Source organism: Dipteris shenzhenensis, chromosome 18 (genome assembly GCF_047967505.1).
Source record: "Dipteris shenzhenensis isolate YYH24624 ecotype China chromosome 18, Dip_SZ_1.0, whole genome shotgun sequence".
Taxonomy (NCBI): Eukaryota; Viridiplantae; Streptophyta; class Polypodiopsida; order Gleicheniales; family Dipteridaceae; genus Dipteris; species Dipteris shenzhenensis.
The window spans coordinates 26,396,545-26,406,298 of record NC_141613.1 but is presented as its reverse complement, the minus strand read 5'-3'; the positions used below and the strand labels follow the sequence as shown (position 1 = coordinate 26,406,298).

General features: G+C 39.0%; 1 pseudogene; it reads left to right on the top strand.

Moving 5' to 3' along the window:
* Positions 1 to 1,319: 1,319 nt before the first annotated feature.
* On the top strand, positions 1,320 to 8,882 carry LOC147891017 (aldehyde oxidase GLOX pseudogene; annotated as a pseudogene).
* The last annotated feature ends 872 nt before the right edge of the window (positions 8,883 to 9,754 follow it).

The following is a 9,754-nucleotide window of genomic DNA, read 5'->3' as shown; positions in this document are numbered from 1 at the left end:
CGGCAAGGTGACTTGCCCGCGCATCTCAAGGAGAATTTTAATCCAAGTAAGGGTGCTCGAGGACCTGTGATTCTTACAGCTCAGACACAGGTTTTAGCCTTTAGGAGTCATTATTACTTAGGCTTATCTTTATTTTGGTAAATAAAGATTAAGTATTAATGAGCATTAAGTATTTCTTTTTAATACTTTCTTATTTCTTTTATGAAGGAGTACTAACATGTCAGGTTTTGTGCAATCGACATTATTCAGTATGCGAGGATTTACGAAAAAGGATTCATGTCCAAAATCGAATAAAAAGAGAAAGACAAATAAACACTATGAACTCTAATTGAAAATGAAATAATCGAGCTAGAAAATTTAGAGAAGGCAGAGATAGATGAGAGCCTTGGACCTAATAAGGCTTTATGCTTTTATATTTCTATAGTCTTAGTATGTATTAAGCAATCAAGTCATGCAATGTATAGTATGTAAGCAATCTAGCCTCGGGAGCACTCTAGTCTCTTGACACATTCAGCAATTCCCCTGGCAGAATGCTTACAGAATCAAGTCGTGCAATGTATAGTATGTAAGCAATCTAGTCTCGGGAGCACTCTGGTCTCTTGACACGGTCTACAATTCCCCTGGAAGAATGTTTACAGAATCAAGTCATGCAATGTATAGTATGCTTAGGGAGGGATAGAGAGAGAGAGAGAGAGAGAGAGAGAGGAGAATCTTACAAAAGCAACTAATTTTGTTTTATGTGCAGAAGGTAACATGGACAAGATGAAGAGTCATAAAAAAACGCGTGTTATATGAATATAGATTCAAGGAAGGAATGCGAAAAATATTCTCGAAGTGTCTTTGCATGAGCTTGTTATCAAAAATGCAGGAAGATTTGGAAAAGTATTTTGACTTAGGGGAAAGAGGGATGGATAAGCTTTGTGTGGATCTTTCCTCTGATGTCATTACCATGATGAAGAATGAAGATCCACAATGGAATATGCAATATGAATTTCAAGATAATTTTTGTGTGAGTATTCGCATAGAACTAGGGAGAGTTAAAAGTGTTTATGAAAAGCAGACAAGCACATTCAATCCCAGAGATACAAATAATAAAGAAGAGTTGATTGATTGGTTTTCCTTAAAGTGGAAGGCAGTTATGAGTTCAAAGAGGGAAGCATTCAATGCCAGTTCTTCAAAAGAATGTGTTAATCCCACAGGATTGAAGATGCCATCTTTGTTTTTTCTTAAGAAGAAGCTCAAGATGATGTTGATGATGCAACAATAATTCTTGATGCTATTGAGGAAATGCACACTTTCAATAACTTTGAAAAGATAGCATGAAGGACGCTCAAGATGATGTTGATGATGCAACAATAATTCTTGATGCTATTGAGGAAATGCACACTTTCAATAATTCTCATGAAGGTAATCTCGACTAGAAGCATTTGGAGATGAGAAGAGTCTTTCTTTTGTTAGAATTTTCATAAATAGGGTTTTAAAAATATTCTTCTGAAAATTTTCATTGAGTATGTTGTAGGAGCAAAGTTTGAGATAGTTGAAGCAACTTTGAATGACTACAAGGATAAAAATGCTGTAAGAGTGGCATGTGGATATGATGGAAAATGGTTGTTTTTGTGCCCTCAAGGTTCAGATCTACAAATAATTTTATTAGAACATATCAAAGGAAAAGCTCACATGACTTCTTCCAGCAAGAAATCAATGGAGCCATGTCCAGTATTATCAAGGGTTGTTGGCCGACCTAGGAAGCATTTTGACAAAGATCCACGACAAACATCATTGGGAAGGTTCCTTGTACAAACAAGTGGCACAAAACATGTTACGATCAAAGCAAGGACACATGTTTAGTGAGTCTACAAAAGCCATATATGAAGTTATTAAGCTATGGGGTGGTCCACGTCTACATGACTTCTTGAGTATAAACCTTGGAGGTCCATCTTTGTCTACCACTAGAAGGCAAGGAAGAAAAGCAATTGAATTTATTTGTGGTGAGCACGAATACATATTTGATGCTATTGGGAAGATCTATATGGATGCAAAAAAAAGATATGGAGTCATTTCTATAGTTCCAGTTATCATAGTGGAAGATGAGACAACCATTAACCATCGAATAAGGTAATTTTAGCTCTCTATGCATTCTACTTTTATCTATATCATCAAGATATTTATAATTGCTATGTTTGGAAATCTCTCAAAAAGATGAGGAAGTTATTAAACTCTATAATCGTGTTGTATAGATGGAATGCAAAAGATGACACTCTGATTGGGTTTTGTGGAAAGAAAGGAGAGTATCATCAATGCTCATCGAATAACTCCATTGTTGTTGGTGAAGGCTCACAAGGATACTCAAATATTATAGATGTCTTTCAAAATCATATCATAGGTCATTATGCTAGACTTTTGATTGTTAATCCTCTTCATGATCTTCTTCCACGATTGGCTTTGATTGTGTATTGCACATGCAATCGTTTTGATAGTGATTTTGTAAGGAACCAATGGAATCTTTTGGAGACCATGTGGAATGCAAACTTGAAAGATAAAGTTGGACCCATAATTGGACATGCTTCAAATGGAGATAGTATAAGATGAAAGTTGATGCTTGAAGACTATTTGGAGAAAAGCGAACAACCTTTTGCTATAAATTGGTGTGATGGAATTTGAGAGCAAAAATTGTAGGAGGAAATGTGTATGGCCTTCATGATCAAGACTTTGTATAGTGTGGAAAGAAACTTACAAGCCCACTTGATAGTCCTACTCGACAACTAGCAATTGGATGTGTTTGGATCACACTAAATCATGTATCTATTATTTACAAATCTTTTTCAATTGAGGAGCACAAGCTATGAGATGGAGATATTCAAAGGAATGATCGACAAAATTGGGGAGCAACTGAAAGGATTGCAAGTAGACAAGTACGTCAATGTTTGAGAAAACTTCAAAAAAAAGAAAGAAGTATGAAGGGGACTGAGGCCTATTTGATGATTGTTGCTGATTATATTGATATTTTCTTGTCACCATATTTGATCTTGAAGGAGCGTCTGGTGCTTGCAACCAAGGTAGTTTTCTTTTTCAAAATTTGGCAGCTATGGATTCATCACCATCCAACATACACCTTGAAGAAAAATTTCATCAGTAAGGAGGCTTATAGGGACTGCATACTTTCTTGTCATTTTGTTGTATTGCTCATAAAGATGTTTCGAGATTTTTATCCTAATCTGAAGTGTCCACTACATCTTACCGGTTTTGATGCTACTAAAATCTATTTTAGTAAAGTTGGAGGCATGATTGGGCAAGAAAGAGCATTTGATCTTGGAGATCTTCTACATAGCATTGGTAGCTTGAATAAAATTGCCATGCATGAGTGTGCTCAAATGGTCTAGCTTTCTCTAAAGTTCATAAAAAGCAAGAGCATATATGGAAACATTTGAACAAACAAGAAGGGATGATTGAAGCAAATCTAGGTGACTATGAGAGTGTTTCTTCTGATGAAAAGATGATTGATGCATTGAAGGAGGGCTTACAACAAGCTCACATACTATGCGAGTCTTTGGATTTGAAACCTAGCAAGGCTGAAGACTTGAAATGGTGGTTGGCTGGATGCAGGGTCTACATGGTGTAAGCTAGATGCTGAAATGGGAGAAGCTGAAGAGAATGATGACTTTGTGGAGCCATGTGGTGAAGAAGAATCTATGGACAAGAATAGCAATGAAAGCAAAGAGGTTATTGCACTTAGTGAGATTAGACATGAAATTGATGACATTTTGAAGGAAACAAAAACACGCGCCCGAAGAAAAACATTAGCCCCATTGTAGAGGTGGACGGAAAGTTTATTTTCAAGTCAACATTGGTGAGCCAACTCAATGGATGTCCAACCTTGTCAAAAGATAGACTCACAAGGGTAAAGCAAGGTGTTTACTTCAACCATGAAGCAAAAGCACAATCATCAAATGGAAATTTATTTGGTATAGGTTGTGACTGTGCTGTATACTTTCATGATGACACAAAAGGACAAGGAAATCAACACATGAAAAGAAATGGCAAAGCTACAATCACGAGGAAGATAGATGCAACTCATGGTACATGGTACTTAGGAAGAGTTCAAAAGATGAGGAAGAAAGTCGGAGGGAGGTACTTTTTTTTGTAAGTCAAGTAATTTAGATAAACTTGAGTGCAAACGTTTTCTAGCTTTATCTACTTACATTAATCATGCAAAATTCTTGATTCTTGTTGGTGAATAAATAGGGTAATACTGGATGGAGGGTCAAATTTGGAAGCTAAGTGGCCTGTTTTAGGGCCCTCCCTTGGCTATAATATTTACACTATAAACAAGACAATTCCACATCCTCCATGTATCTAGTTGAGGTCATTCAAGGATCCATCAATGAGGAGGAGAAGTCTGTGTAACAACCTTTAGTCTAGCTATCTCTAGCTGATTTTTTGCCACGTCTAAGTCTAAGGTTTTAATTAAACTCTTGATTACAAGTCTTGGTTGTAACTTGTATCTATTTTTAGATATCAATATGCTTGTACTTTGGATGCAACTCTACCTTTTCATTTGGTACTTTTGATGAAATTTGGCTATAGGTTGTGACCCTTGGTTGTGTGCTAGAGTCTAAATATCAAATTGAGCATCTACAAAATAGAGTTTATCTACCAAATTGTGTAATCAATGCAAGTGTGATATGGATCTCATCGAAGCTTGAAACATCCCAAACCTCTAACTAAACCTTCGTGTGAAATTCCATATTGTGTAGCAAAAGATGGATTATAAAACTCTAAAGGACTACTAAAGGAAGAATAGACTATATCCAAGAAACTATGCATCCAATGTACAGGTGGTCTATGGCTTCCCTTAAAGATCCACACATTCCAATTCTATCTGCCAAAATAGCTCATTATTTTATTTACATATGGTCTCAAAATTGTGAGGGGAAGCATGGGTCCTTTAAAAGTTTGAATTGAAATATAGTAGAAATGGAATAAAGGGTGCTTTCCAAACTGAAAAATTGTCAGATGCATTAATAATTAAGATCTAAATTCAATAAAGAAGCTATAATATTTCATCATTCTACAAATTTTCCTTTTATATCATATGCATCTAGCATATGGTTTGGAAGTTAGGATATTCAAAAATTTAGAAAAAAGTGATGCAAATACATAAATATGAAAGCATGTAACTTAAAGAAAAGTAAAGCGACATAAATTGAGAAAAAGATATGGATTGAGTGATAATAAGCTTAATAACTTTGTGCACTTAACATGATTAAATTAGATGCCTTTATGATGAGATGATAAACACTATCTTTTCCTAATATAGAAAGTGGCATATAGGCAACATGATGCTAGTGCATGCATCATATCGAATATAAACACTTGCACTACATCAACATAATGCTACTACATGCATCATATTTAATATAAAAACTCCCATTAGATCAACACAAGGTTAACGTTTGGGCCATCTTCTTATAAGTTTGTGCCATTTTATTCATAGTTCAATTCAAGTTACTTCATGCAAATCTCTAGTAGGTAGTGACAGTTTGGGAGCATGCAAGGGAAACAAAATTGGATAAGGTGGAGTAAATATATGAGATTTTGGAAATTGAAAAGATTAAAAGTTGAAAATACGTTCTATTAGGTACTAGTATGGGTGTAAAGCATGCATCTCCGTGACATACAAATTAAATGGTTTTATTCAATTATACAATACAATTTCTCAAAAGTAGTGTCTGTTTCAACTTACACTAAAATGTACAAGAGGAGGGCAAAAAATATAGGCTTCTCAACTTTTAAATTTATTGAAGGGATATAATTATTGATCCAAAAATTCACAGTAGGGGTATATAAATAGATAACATGTGGTTATAGAGGGGTTTTTTAAATACCTTTCGAACGCACGTTGTATAGCTGGCTTATGTAAGGTGGACCCCCCGAGGAGTTATGTCAGTGGAGATGATTTGTTTAGTGGAGAAGACCTTTTCACGTTCTATTACGAGGATGCAAAGGAAAGAAGACAAGGAGAAAGGGCCCTCTTTCGTACATAGCACGGATCTCGCGTGCCATACCCTGAGCATCTAAGAGCACTTCGAAAGAATATTCATGTGGATTGGCTATTAGACGAAATGGAGAGAGTAGAGCAAGACGAAGGGATGCATATCACAATGGAAGAATGGGAGTATGCTAGAAGATGCATGAAAAAGGTCGGTCATAAGTTAGGAGCTTTCATAATTTAGATTGCTTATTTGATTGATTTTTCTTGGTGTAGTGTACTATGTTCAATGCTATTTGGTGTGAGGGCAAGCATTTTTGGACACAACTGATTAATGATAAGAGAAACACATAAGATTGTAGCATCATTGCTAGCTTTGAGGGAGCCAGTGGAGCTGTGGATGATATTTTGATATAATCCAAGATATTATTAAGCTTGACTTTCAATGCTTCTTTGTGTATGTTTTGGATTTAAAGTGATGTAAGGACTTGGTGGAAAGAGGCCCTAATGCAACAATCAAACGCCATGCAAGTGGCTTTGTAGCTATCAACTCCACAAAGTTTTGGCAAAGTAAAAAGGATACACAAATCCGATGGGATGCAGTGGTTAAAAGAGTGGACAGAACAGTGGACTGACATCATAAGGCCCTAAAAGTGAATGGGTATGTATTATTGTTTTGTGAGCTTGCAGTGTAAGTATCTCTGCCGAACTCACTGGCCTGTTGTCAGATGCTATCCGGTTGCTGTAGACTGCACTATTTCGACGAAGTACCACCCACCACAACTTCGCACATTCATTAAACCCCTCTGCAAGCTGCCAGGGCTGCAAAATCATCGCCCACAGTGTGAATTTGTAACGTAGATGACAGAATTTATACGTCTCAACGTGAGTTTTGCAACAAATTGGAAGCATTTGGGAAACTTGAGACGTAGTTTTGGGCTGCCAACTTTCGTCGGAAGTTGCATGATCGTGATCTCAGTCATCCTGATTAGCTTAGTTGATGTATCCGCCAGGAGCGGCATGCTTGAGAACGTGGGCAAGTTGGGATATTGCTTTCATGCATTTTTCAGTACTCCCTGGGCTTCTGATTTTGGCAACCACTCCACCGATATAAGGAAGTTGAAGGAACCCACCGCGACCGTAACGTGTCTGCAAGCATTGGACGGACGTCCTTGAAAAATTCAAATTGACGAACATATATTCCCATCTCTTCCACTACGCAGCAGTACAAGCCACGCTTAGTAGCTGTTTCAGCCTCCGATGGAAGTCCTACACATGCCTACACCAGCCCATATTTTGCTTTTCTACCTTTTTATCCATCTAGAGCTGCTGCTGATAGCGGTTCATGGAGCTCGTCCTGGATCATGGGAGCTCGAGGTTTCGAACGCTGGAGTTTCTGCCATGCATATGACGCTCATGCACACGAACAAGGTTTTGATCTTCGATCGCACTGATTATGGGACATCTCAGATAAAACTACCTGACGGTCGTTGTCGAAACGACAGCAACGACCGAGCCCTCAAAGTGGATTGTTGTTCTTACCGATACCTGGTGCTCGTCCGGCGCTTTTACTGCAGATGGATTACTGCTTCAGACCGGAGGTTTCAACGACAGAATTCCGGCAATCCGTCTATTCAGTCCCTGCTTTGATGACAGCTGCGATTGGGTGGAGGTAAATGATAGCCTTGCGACAAATAGGTGGTATGCTTCTGATCCGATTTTACCTGATAATTGTGTGTTAGTCGTAGGTGGATGAAGGGCGTTCAGCTACGAGTACGTGCCCACTGTTGGAGAAGCTCCGATTACATTCGATCTGCCCCTCCTCACTGAGACATACGTACCCAATGTGGAAAATAATCTCTATCCATTCTTGCATTTGTCGTCCGATGGAAATGTCTTCATCTTCCCTAATCAAGACTCGGTTTTGCTGGATTACAAGAACAATCGGATTATAAGAACCTTTCCGAGAATGCCCGGGGGCAGCCGCAACTATCCATCGTCTGGCTCTTCTGTAATGTTGCCTTTGTCCTCGGAGGACAATTTCCAAAGAGTGGAAGTGATGATATGCGGGGGAGGTCCAGAGGATTCGTTCCAGCAAGCCAATGCAGGGGTGTTTGTGGCCGGTGACAAAACTTGTGGGAGGATGGTGATCACAGATTTGGATCCTAGCTGGGAGATGGAGGATATGCCGACGGGAAGGGTGATGGGGGACATGATAACGCTACCCACAGGAGAAATTTTGATCATCAACGGAGCTGAGCAGGGCACCGCGGGATGGGGCGTGGCCAGGAAGCCTGCACTGGCGCCATTCCTCTACACTCCCACTGCAGCTGCTGGAGGAAGGTTTGAGGTCCTGAATGCAACCTCGATTCGACGATTGTATCACTCTACTGCAATCCTCTTGCCGGATGGGAGAGTTCTTGTAGCCGGAAGCAATCCGAACGTGGGTTACAGTTTCGGATCAGACGTTTTGTACCAGACGGAGCTCAGAATCGAAACTTACAGTCCATATTACCTCGACTCTGCATATGATGGAGTGCGTCCGACGATCACCTCATTGTCGAGCACTGCGATAGGGTATGGCTCAGAAGATTTGATGATGGAATTCGCCATGGGGGAAGCAGCAAACAGCAGCTGGATATTGGGAAATGTGCAGATCAATCTATACAGTCCACCATTCACAACGCACTCGTACTCGATGAATCAGAGGTTACTAAGGCTAAAGTTTTGGGAGGAGGGGGAGGAGGAAGGGAGGTACATGGTGAGGGTAGCAGCACCGACGGATACGATTGTAGCACCGTCGGGCTATTATCTCTTGTGGGTGGTGAACGGGAACGTGCCCAGCGAAGCCTGGTGTGGGTGCAGCTCGTCGTGGGTGATTAGCCCATGTTGAATCTTGGCAAATTGGAAATTCTAATAGGTAATATAACTATAAAGCCTAAGATTCTTTTTTCTTCTTTTTTTAAAGAGAGAAAAGAACTTCTATTGATGCTTGTAAAAAACGATCATACAACTAGTTGGCAAATACCATAAAGGTGCCAACCATGAAAATCAATGGAAAATTAAATGCTGGCAGCAAAGACACTCCTGCTGCCACAGATCGCAGCTCACTGCCTAGGGATTCTCTGTGACAGGGGCTAACAACCAGGGTCGCAGACTATTAAAGTCTAATTCTAATAAGTTGGTTTTCCATTGGCTCACAATACAACCAATGAATTTGAGCTAATTTTAAATTTCAGTAGGCTAAATGCTAAGGTGAGGCTCTCTTTTCCAGAACCTTATTTTAACATAAGCTTTAGTCCCTCATGTGGGCCCTTTTGTGATTAACTTAACTTTCTTTTGAGTGGTTGTTCATGTCCTAAAGAACATGTTGCTACACAAATCCATCCTTTCCCATTTGCTTGCCTTGTGGATACACAACATGAGTATGCAACTTGAAATCTTAAATCATAGAACAGAAAGGACTATCCTAGTCCCTCACAATCCAAAGAGAATGGTATTACTAATAGTGAAGAGAGTCTCAGTAGAGACAACTGAATGTATATTGAATGATTTTGATTTGGGATGGCAAAAAATACAACATGCCACTTTATGAATAACATGCTAGACTTCAACTATTTGAAGAAAGTATCACCATTTGACAAACAAAAGGAACGAATGGTCAAATTACTAATGGGTCAAATTCCTCTCTTTCTCTCTTTTTCTCTCTCTTTCTCTCCTCTCTTTCTCTCTTTCTCTCTCTCTCTCTCCTCTCTTTTCTCTCTT